The 12,055-nt window shown below is 43.0% G+C and overlaps 1 protein-coding gene across 3 annotated transcripts in view; it reads right to left on the bottom strand.

Moving 5' to 3' along the window:
* LOC126092186 (probable ATP-dependent RNA helicase spindle-E) overlaps positions 1 to 12,055 on the bottom strand; it is a 272,749-nt gene that overhangs the window by 84,067 nt on the left and 176,627 nt on the right. The window lies entirely within an intron of this gene.

The following is a 12,055-nucleotide window of genomic DNA, read 5'->3' as shown; positions in this document are numbered from 1 at the left end:
TGCTCTTGTGATGCTCAAGGCTGGGTTCCAGGCCTTGCTTAATTGAAAACTGCTGTCCTTATTTACAATCCATCAAGCTGCCAAAGCTCTAGACAGTGTGGAAAACAAGGTCAAAAAAATTGGCAAAGTATGTGTGTAACTGCACAGAACGAAGTATTGTGTCAATATTACAACATTAACAACACAGGATGAAAGAGGTACAAGTAGCTTAAACAATAGAGCATATGGGTGTGGCTGGTTGACTGCAAAAAGAAAAAAAGGTGGAGCCAGCCCCTTTGCAACACACTAAAACCTTCAGCCTACAAGTTTAGGCCAGAGTCCAGACACATCAAAAAACTTTGAAAACTTAGTCACACTAATCTCACCATCAGCTAAAATACAGGGCATATTCCCACTGATATTTACTTCTGCCCTTGCATCATAGTACAAAACACACCCTGTTAAAATATGGCAGATAGAGACGTGCATGCTACAAGCATCACAAAACAGAGGATCCTCTTGTCGGAGGAGAGCAGTGCCCAATTCTAAGACTCATGAGGGTCACTTCATTCTGCCTGAGCAATGGCAGGAGGAATGCCATGTACAGGTTGTTGACTTCACCAATTGCAGCTTAATGGCCATTACCACCCACCATTGTACTGTATGCACTTCCTGTGTAGCACAGAAACAACAACCTGCAAGGGAATAGGACACTATGCCACATCCTGTCCTCTGCAGGCCTCCTTGGCAGCCCGATCGGCCTGTTCATTTCCCCATATCCCTACATGACCTGGCACCCTGCAGATGACACCTGCTTACCCTGCCATCGGAGCAAGTGCAGTTGGTCATACATCAGTCAGACCAACTCCTCAGTTGGGTACAGGTCCTGTAACGATTGTCAGGCACTAGGGGAATTGGAGCAAATCAAAACTGTTTGCCCTGAATACAATGCATCTGTTGCAGTGCCTTCAGGATTGTGTGGAGCTCTGCTGAGAAAACAGTATACTTGTCAGGAAGGCCAATATTGGAACATGACAGAGCAGCCAAGGGAATCCCCTTTTTTTGGAGCCATCAGAGCACACTACTGTGAAACTGTGAGACATACATACAATGTTAAAAAAAGGAGACAGAAGTGTAAAATCTGACATACGATCTTTCTTAAGGTTCGTCAATCTAAAATATGTCTGGGCCTCTGGCGAAGACAAGATGGAACTCTGCTCCAAATGCAATGTAAAACATGAATACCAGCCACACCATCTCTAAACTGGCCACACACATTTCTAGAAGGCAATCCTGTGCAGGATACCAAACATCCTTTCCTGTGGAGGCTGAACAGTGATATGGAATGTGGGTGTGCATGGTGTGGACAGTGTTTCATAATCCTGGCGCACCATAAGTAGCCATCACCTGATGTGAAGTGACGTTCACCAACCTCACCATCACCTGATGTGAAGTGGCAGTTCACCAGCCTCGGCACAAAGGCTTGGTTTGGGGCTTGTTCTGAATGCCCCAGTGGCCAACCAAATCCCTTCTTTAAAATAATTAAAGCCTTAAGTGAGCTGTTTTTCAGAGCCTTAAAATGTGGTATCCATGTAAGCTTAGAGTCCAACATGAGGCCCAGAAACCTCACTGAGTCTTTAAAAGGAAGGACAGTGTCCCTCATCCTCAACTCAGGAAAGAGAGTAGTTAAAAAGAACAGATACAGACTTCTTGGTGGAATACTTAAAACCACTCTTCCACACCCATTCATCCAAACGTCAAATAGTTACTTGCAATTGACGTGCTGTCGTTGTGAGGCTTGAAGAAGAGCAAAACATAGAGAAGTCATTCACAAACAAACAACACCTGACATGACTTTTCACTACGGACATAATGTTATTAATAGCTATGACAAAGACAGTCACACTTAAAATGCTACCTTGAGGGACACCTTCCCTGCCAAAGTGATCAGACAGGATGTCATTGACTCGATATCTAAAATATCGTAGCGAGAGGAAGGACTGAATAAAAATGAGAAGACAACCATGAAAACCCCACTCGTGACGCTGCTCCAGGATAAGATGCCACCAAGTAGTATTGTATGCCTTCTCAATGTAAAAAAATATACCCAGAAGGTGATGCTGGCATAGGAATGCCTTTTATATAGTCACCTCCAGGAGGGCCAGGTTATCAAAGGTGGAGCGATACTTCCTCAACCCACACTGAAAGCAACTAAGGAGGTCTCTTTATTCTAAGATCCGGACAAGGTGGCAGTAGACCATCTACTCCAAGGTCTTTCCCACAGAGCTAGTGAGGGCAACACTGTGGTAACTACTCGTGGATGTATGGTCTTTCCCAGGTTTTAAAAGAGGAATTAAAATTGCCTCACAACGCAAGTCGGAAAAGCAACCCAACACCCAAATGGCACTAAAAAGTGTGAGGAGGATATCTTTGCTTCACCTTGTGAGGTGCTGCAGCATACTATAATGGATTCTGTCATGACCAGAGGACATGTCACGAGCCACAGACAATGCAGAATTCAGTTCCCACATGGAAAATGGGCAGGTGTTATCTTCACCACTGATGGACCAGATGTCCAAACTACACCTCTCAGCATCCGCTCTACGGCATTTGAAACCTGGACTCTGACTTGCAGTTGCAGTAACTGTGGCAAAATAGGACGGCATAGTCCAGGCAATCACCCATGGGTTGGTTTGGGGAGTGCTGTTCCACATTACAACAGCCCCGGCATTGGCACAATGTTCAAACTGGGCCAACTGGCTAAAAAGTGTCCAGTCTGCTCTACCGAGCACCCATCACAGTGGTTTTTTTTTTTTTTTTTGGTTTCTACTCCAACTGGCAGATGAATCCAGATTGGGAAGTGATCACTTCATGCAAGTCAACCGCTTCCCATTGAGCATTGTGAGCAAGAGCTGGAGAGCAAAGTGACAGATCAATACAGAGAACGACCCAGTTACTGTGCAGAAATATATCCTCTGAACCATATTTAGCAAGTACGTGCATGACGACACAAGAAGCCTCAAAACTGTTCTATCCCTGGAGCAGGTAGTTGCAGTGCCCCAAAGCACATTGTGTGTATCAAAATCACTACGTGTGTGTGTGTGTGTGTGTGTGTGTGTGTGTGTGTGTAATAACGTCAGTTAGGGCCTCTTCATCGAGCACATCATGTGGGGGCAAGTAAAGGGAACATATTGTCTATGGACAGCACACACATGCACTGATACAGCAACTGCTTGTAAAGTCGTCGTAAGTGAGAGGGGCGAGCAGTGGTAGTCGGTACTGACAAAAATACCTATGCCTGTTCTACCTCTCTCTCCACTCAGGTTGTCTTTTCTGTGTAGGATATAGCCTTGTAGCTCAGGGGCGTGCAATTGATGGAAATTAGTCTCCTGGAGGTGCAGACACAATGGTCTACCCTGAGATAAGAGACGGAGTTCATCCAATGCATTCTGAACCCTTGTAAGTTCCAGTGGAGGATGGGAGTCACTTCATCGATGTGGTTTTAATTTACCCCTATCTTTGCACCAAGGAGGTGAAGCACCTGTACAGTGAGGGGGAGTGGAGGGGCTGCCTGGATTCTAGGTGTCTAACTCCATGATGTCCTCTTTATCAGTCAGACTTGAAAAAACGATGTCTAATGGTGCTCGGGACAGCTTTTGACCCGAACACTGTGAGCCTTTCCTTGCAGCCTGTACCTTCAAGGATGAAGGGAAAGGGGATGTTGAAAGGCACTCTGCTTTTCTTGTTCCTTCTGGATGCTACTGCGGAACTGTTGTTGGTCTTTCCTGGTGCAGCTGCCTGGATTGCTTTGTCCTTAATCTTTTTTGCTTGGCATGTACAAGTTCAAGTACAGGTGCTTGTGGTGGATACAGGCACACTAGACATCGTGTGCGTTGAAGTGCCTGTCTTGGGAATAGGTTTCTGCACCATGGAACACTACAAGGTGGCAAAGACAGGGGGTTTTGTCACCTAATATTCTTTTTTGTCTTCGGCATAGGCAATACACTTGGTCAATTTTTTTTTCCTGTATTTTCTGTTCCTCAGCAAAAACAGGGTGGTCTTGGCTCTGGAATGGGTGGTTCCCAGAGCAGTTGATTCAGATTGCTGGAGACAGATAGTCAGTCCCAACATCATGAGAAGCTTTTTCGCACTTCCCGCAGATTGCTTTATAGGGTGTATACGTGGACAAGGAAAAAAAATTCCCGGATTTTTCCCGGATTTCCCGGTTAAAAATACACTTTCTCCCAGGTGAAAATATACTTTTTCTGTGGTAAATGACAGTTTACTGTTCCTCGGCACTTTAAAACTCGTCAATCCTTTGAATGTTTATGGTTTTATATACCGATGAAGAATTTCCCCGAGCTTTAGAAAACGAAACTTCGGGGAAAAACACGTTTTGAAAGACCTTTGATGTGCAGCAACATGTACGCTGCATATTTCCGTATTACGAAGGTATAAGTTTGAATTCCACCACACACCGCATGCCACTTTCCGAAGCACTGAAATCGAGATTGTGATGCACTTTTGTAAGCCAGTCATAGCTCATGTCACGTGATCTCACCAGCTGATGACAGCACAGGACTAGAGATGGGCAAAACTGTTCTTTTCAGAGATTGGATCAGAACTGTTCACTCCCTGAAATGAATTAGCTCTTTTTCATGACTCACCACTCATTTACAATAGAAAATAAATGGAAGGCACATTGCCCTTTAAACTTGGTTTATTCCAGTACTATACCTGTATTTTGATCTTATTTGATCCTGTTTTAAAGTAACACAGATAATGAGTAAGAATTTTGTATTGTTTATTGAAATTTCCACGATATGACAAAGTTTTTGATTATTGATTTATTTTGCACTATCGTGGTTTTCTGGGTGATCGGAAAATGTTGTAACTTGAGATTTACATTAACAATATATTTGGCTATAATGTATTAAAATTTCATTAACCTCATACAAATACATCGCAAGCCATATATTTTTAAAGTGAACGTTTCCTTCCGAAGACGCCTAAAATCGCAAAATCCGTACCAGAATAAGAAAAAAAAATATAAATTTAACTGTAAAACGAAAGTGCTGCATATAGCCTTATGCAGAATAAAACAAGGAAAATATTGGTGTATCACATTTTGCGAAACGTTTATCGGTTCGCTCGTAATTAAAGCGTAAATTCGAGTGTCCATAATAAAAATCCTATAGTAAGAGGAGTCATCAGGAACCTAATCTAATCAGTTTAAGCAAATAAAAATAAAATAAAAACAATTGATGTATATATAACATAATAATGTAATATACATAGCGGTATTACTACGAAGAACAATATCCAGTAGGGACGAACTCCGATGCAGAGGCGCTGAGTCGAGCAGGTCGAGCCGCGAGATGTATTACTGCGTGAGCTGAGACCGCAGAGACCAGAGTGACACCTGAGTCGCTTTGCTCAACGCTCTGGCTAGAGTCGAGACGGTGGGGTGAGCGTTGAGCGGGCGAGTTCCGAGGGTGGGGGAAGCGGTGAACTCACCCGCTCCGAGACAAATCGTCCGTTCCCTTGCGAGCAGGTTGTTGCAAGTAGTTCCTATGTTATCTGCTAGGTGGCTCTCTGTCCTGTTGCTGGCATCAACTGCCCAGAGGGCAGGACGTGCGACTGAAACGATCGCCGACAGAGTGCGATGCGAAGTTAAGCTGCGCCAGACACTGCAAGCGGCAGACGACGCACAGAGACGGCACGGCATATGTGAAACACAAAATCCAATGGGGCACTGCACAACGCAGGCAGCCAAGGTACAAGCAGGGCAGAGGCCGGCGCTGGCTGTGTTGTGTGGCGTGCACTGTGCTCTGACCAGCAGAGGCGCTGCTGATATGCTCCGTCTCTCTCTCTCTCTCTCTCTCTCTCTCTCTTTCTCCCTGCCGTGGGAAATGTTTGGAGCTACCGTTCTTTTTTTCTGAATCACTGATTGTTCACTCCTTTGAAAGATTCAACTCTATGAATTAGTTCAAGAGCGGATCCCCCATCTCTACACAGGACACGTGATGTAGTCAGCCAATAGCAAGATCACTCACAAGTAGCGCGAAAACACAAATAAGGAAACTTAATGGTTTAAACTAATATACATAGCATTCACATATAATACTGGTCTCGAAGCTTAATAAGCTGGAAGAGAAGGTAAGCTTCCACATATAATATTGATCTTTTTTGCACATGTTACACTTTAAGATACATCACACATGTGTGGCAGTAAAATTTTTAATAATGACGTAAAAGTCTGATCTTCTGAGCTCGAAATTCTTCTAAATGGTCATCCTCAAAGAGTGGATTTTCAAATGAGAGTCAAACGCTTTGTGATTTAAGAAATTCATCGTACATTCTCGCACATAGTTCATCTTGAAAATGAAATTTGGTTTGAATGTAACACTTTTCAAACCACTCCCATGACCTGTTAGAAATAGGTTCGTTTCATCAGTTGGAAGAGAGCGTCCGATAACAGGCATCACTGCGCTTATGCGACTACGATGATGCAGGAAGCCTCCATGTTCGTACGTATAAAACATTAAAAGATCTTGCATTATGTCATAAAAGAAACTTGAAGCGCATCGGAATTTCGTGAACCATACTAAAATGCATAATTCGGTTTGAAATGCACATTCGTATGTAAATTTTCTTGGAGTACCAGTACTTTATCATCGAATGTTTGGTTCTTTATTATGGCATAACGCCATACGTGCACTTGTAATGCAGTGAACAGTTGAAACTAGCTAATCGTGTGAAATTAAACACTTCGTTTCAAGTAAATTGGCTGCCTCAGCAGAAAAGATTAATGAAAGCCAAATCTCTTTAGCAAACCGACAAAAATAACTTCACTGTTCTGCACGGTGATTAATGCTTGACTGTCAGGAAATTAGCAATAAAATCTAAAACTAATAAGATATTTTAGCCTTCCATAATTATGCGAATGTATTTTAATTCATTTGATAGCTTCCGGCTGCAAAAATCCATTTGTTATCATTTACCATGAGAGCAATAAACGAAGAGGAAACAACAAAATCACTGAACGTAAACAGGTCACATGGAGACGACCCATTTCCTACCTCAACTCAGACTGCTCTAGGCATCAGCCCCAGATTTACTATATTTCCGAACCGAGGCAATATTAAGTAGTGGCACCCAGCCACACTTCTGTAACCAGAAGCGAGAGAAGGTACTACTCATACGTGACTCAACTGTGCAAGCGCAAGAGCCCGCCTGCAACTGCTCAAACAATTCTAATTTAAACAAACAATTCTAATTTAAACAGTTGTCACGTCACGATCGGAGGCAATTTGTTGTTATGAAGTATTGCATAGTCTTCCTAAAGCCTTTGACACACTTTGCTGTTGGCAGATGCTTGTATGAGCACTGTGTTTTGTTGTATACGGCGCATTTCCTTTGCAACTTGAGTTTTATTTGCGTTTCCCCCCTCTCGTTCAAGTTTTGTTGCCGCAGTATTAACTGCAGTAGCCGAATACAGTATATCCTTTGTTAAGAGTATTGGTTCTTACGAGTCAAAATCACAAAAATTTAACTGGAAACTAAAACGATGAAAAATTCCCGGAATTGTAAACAATTCCTGGGTTTTTCCCAGTTTTCTCCCAGATGAAAAAATTCCCGGATTTTTCCCGGATCTCCCGGTTGTTCCGGGTCGTATACACCCTGGCTTCACCTCCACAACTCATGGTTGTATGGCCGAAACACTGGCATTTATACACTGCACAGGGTTAGAATGTAAGGCTGAACATTAAGTGAATGGAACCCCACCATAATATGTTCAGGCAGTGTCAGAGAACTGAATGTGACAATGAAAGTGGCTGTCTTTTCAGTTTCTCCATTATTCCTTTGCTTTTGTTCATCCACAACGACTATCCCCTGGGATACCCATTCTTGCTTCAGTTCTGCTAAGTCCATGTCCACTATATTTTGGCATGTGACAACACCCTTACTGGAACTGAGGGAGGTGTGCATCTCTACAATGATATTCTATTCACCCAGTTTCTGAGATTTCTGAAGAAGTTCCACCTGCTTTGACTTGTTAGTTTCTACCAACAATGAGGCATTACACAGTCATTTTCTAGATTTTAAGGTGCCAGCAAGGCCTTCCAAAACCTAATGGATATATAAGGGCAGCACTTTTTCAAATGTCCCCTCATTCACCAGAAACACATTAATATTCATGACTCCATGAGCCATGTTACTGAAGTCCAAAGTGTTCTTACTATCGGGAGACAAGCCTCTCTCATTCTCTTGGATGAATGGGTGTGAACACTCCCGGGCAGTATATCCTTCCCACTGGGAGGAGAGGGAAATGATTTTGAGGGTTCCATCTCAGTCCCATGAGCAGCTAGGGAAACAAAAGGATCCACTCAGAGAGAGCCTCATGTGCCTGAGTAAGCCTTATACGACTAAGGTTCACCAGAGGTTGCCTCCTGACAACTGTTCCACCTTAATGGCCATGCATCCCATCTGCGCACAGTACACCTTGTGATTGACAAATTTTTTTAACAGTGGTTTCACCATCCTTGTGATCCAGGTGGTCAAGCCAAGACCTCCGTTCCACCACTGTGCCACATGGTGGTCGCTGAAGCATGCCTAGAGCTTATGGTGACGGGGCTGGCTTCACTTACCAGTCCCCAGCTCAGGAACCTCAGGGTCACCAAGCTCGTACTCAGCAAATGAATGTCGAGCCTCTGAGGGCATCAGATCTCTACAGTTTCTTGAGAAAACAATGCCAGAACGTGTTGGAATGTTGCAAAAACTTGGTGCTGTGACAGTTCATGTCCATGGAAGATGTAGTGCTCTGCCACAACAGACTTTGTCAGCTGAACAATGTGTGTGTGATGTTTATGCTCAGTGCACCTCACCTGTATTGTCTCAGTAGTCTGGCCCACATGCATTTCCCCACACTGCAATGGATGCTGCAGACTCCCAGTTTGCTAAGTATTACGTAGCCTTGAGTGATCCTAAAAGGTTCACATTTTGATTCATCAGCAGAACACACACTTGACATTGTATTTCCAGAATATTCATCATAATTTTGTTGATGTCTTCCCAATGCAACTGATTTATCTTTGCCTTCAGCAGATTATGGTTTTGGCTTGTTTTGTTTTAACGCCTGTTGTACTGGCAGTTGCTGTAACTGTTCATATGAAACACAACCTGTAAGTGCTGCAGTTTATCTGCTGGACTGTCACAGTATGACATTTCATGTGCTCTCTGCACTACGCTGCTTAGGACACCTTCAGGTTGGAAGGGGCATGACAGCTGGAGGCACGCAAGTACAAATCTGTATGTGTCGGTTTATGGTAGATGCTGTATCCTAGTGTGCTGTCTGGTCTTCATTTGATAAGCACATCCCGAAATGGAAGTTGATGGTTTTCCTCTATCTCCACTGTGAATTTGATATTCTGGTGCAGCAAATTTAGGTGTTGCAGAAAGTTTTGTAGGTGATGTCATCCATGTGACCACAATACGAACGAGTTGTTAACTGTCAACAATTCACAATTCACATTGAAAAAAGTAGGAGGGCTTGTAGACTGCCAACTCCAGGGCTGCTTCTTCAATGGCTCCATAAACACATTAGCTATGACTGGTGATGGTGCCAGCCCATCGTTAATCTGTCTGTCTGTTCATAATAATTTCCATCGAACAGAAAGCAGGTTGACGTAAACATAGATTGAAACGGCTTTGTTAACAATGGCTCAAACTTTTCTCCTACAAGGGAGTCTCTTAGAGGCAACTTGTGAAGAGAGATACCAAGCTGATGTTACATGACATTGGCACATTGACAGAGCACTGTGTTGTCTGATGAATCCCATACCTCCGTCATGTTGATGGGAGGGCGCGGATCCGATGTCTTCCAGGAGACAAGCTGGTTGCAGCTTCATTATGCTTCGAGAAACATTCACGCGGGCATCCACTAGCTAGTGGAGCTCATGCAAGCACCATGTCAACCAAGAGGAATCGCACAAAGGTTGCAGGCCACATATACCTCTTCACAACGATGATGTTTCCCAATGACAGTGTCATTTTTCAACAAGATAATGTGCCATGTCGCAAGGAGAGGACAGTGATGGAGTGGTTCGAGGAACACAGTGGTGAGTGCCAACTGATGTGCTGGCCCTCCAGCTCACCAGATATGAACCAATCGAACACATTTCTGAACCATTATCAACTGCATTTCGAACTCATTCACAAGGACCCCTTGAGTGCAAGGTCGCAAAAGCCCAAAGATGTTTACAACATCAACATGCCACATATTGTCTAACACGCAACCACAATTTTGGGTGCTAATGGCAACAGGGGGTGGCACTGGAGATATACAATGGTGAGCATAGCGTGAGGCTACAGAGCACAGTTGAACTGCTTATCAATAAGTAACTCACAACAGTGATACAAAGCAGAGCAATGGCAATGCTAAACAAGGCAAATATTGCATTGTATCTACAACAACAGTTGTTGAAATTGATATTTCATCACAAAGCAATTTCACGTAGTTCACCATCCTTGACAGACAGGTAGCTACTAACCCCATCTCCAGAAAAATGTAGTAAAGGACAATCATTGTCCAAGTAGTGAGAAATGAGTGGCAGATGAAATATCAGCATCTCTGCAAGATGAATCAGTGGAATGTATGGTGTTGTATACATTCGACTGTGCGGACAATGTACATGAGGAGTATAATGATGACAATATGTGCTTAACAAGTGAAAGTAACAATATTAGAGAAGGAAAGTTGCTACTCACCATATAGCGGAGATGCCGAGTCGTGATAGGCACAACAAAAAGATTCACACAATTATAGCTTTCAGCCATTAAGGCCTCTGTCAACAATACACACAACCCACACACACACACTCATGCAAACACAACCCACACACATGTCTGCAGTAAGTGATACTGAAACAGGTATCAAACAATGTAATGCATCATTCTTGACAGACAGGTAGCTACTAATCCCATCTCCAGCAAAAGTTAGTAAAGGACAACCCTGTCCAAGGAGTGGGTACCAAACACAATTGCGTACATGGAAGATCCTCCATAGCAAAGTAAAACATTAATTATCAACAGATTTTGAATAAGTCCACAGCAATATGACTGTGTAGTGCATAAAAAAACTACAGATATGTAAGGGAAGAAAAGGTGCACTTGATACAAAAACTGGTGTTTGACATTTCAAGGATACTTGATACAATTTACAGGGTGTACCAATAGTGACGTACTACATTATGCACATCAAACTGTACACGACACAGATTACAGTAATTTCAAGGAAAGCAGTGGATGGTTGCAGAACTTCAAGCATTGCTACAGAATTGGAAGATGTAAGATAAAGAAATATCAAATAAAGTGTCAACTTGATAATGCACAGCAAACTGTGGAACTGGCCAAAAAATCTGTAGATGAGCTAAACAAACTTATCCCACTGTTCAGTAAGGATTTCTTTTTTTTTTTCTCTCTCTCTCTCTTCAACTCCGACCAACTGCGATTTGAAAATGAAGTGCATATGAAAGGAACCCTGAACATTAAGGTACCAAGACAGTTGTATCAAGACCAACAAACATCAATGCCTCAACAGATTCGTATACAATTATGCCAATTGTAATTCCAGATGGTTAATTGGCTGGAAAGTTATTTATTGCACTGTGTGAAGTTGGAGGTGATCTATCCGCTAAGAAAAGAAGTTTAAAGCAACTACATGTTGAGACCAATTGATGGAAGGAAAGAGAGCTAAAAACAAGGTCTACCTCTTGGAGAAAGGTCCACAAAATACGCCGTAGACACAGTAGGGGTACCAAACCAATGATTAAATGTTTGTCGTCATACTGCTGCGATGGATAAAAAGTAAAACACGGTCGACAGCCTGCGTGTCATTTGTTAAAACGGCCGATAACTCAGACGGCAAACATACGCTAGAATGTAGTGGTTAAAAAAAAGGACATTTGGTCAGCAAATGCAAACCATCAAAGGTTGATGGCAATGAGCACAAAGTGGTGGGGATCACCATTTAACAAATGTCAGTAGGGACTAAGACAGTGCCCAATACGCAACC

The sequence above is a fragment of the Schistocerca cancellata genome, chromosome 7, assembly GCF_023864275.1.
Source record: "Schistocerca cancellata isolate TAMUIC-IGC-003103 chromosome 7, iqSchCanc2.1, whole genome shotgun sequence".
Taxonomy (NCBI): Eukaryota; Metazoa; Arthropoda; class Insecta; order Orthoptera; family Acrididae; genus Schistocerca; species Schistocerca cancellata.
This window is presented reverse-complemented; position numbering and strand designations above follow the sequence as displayed.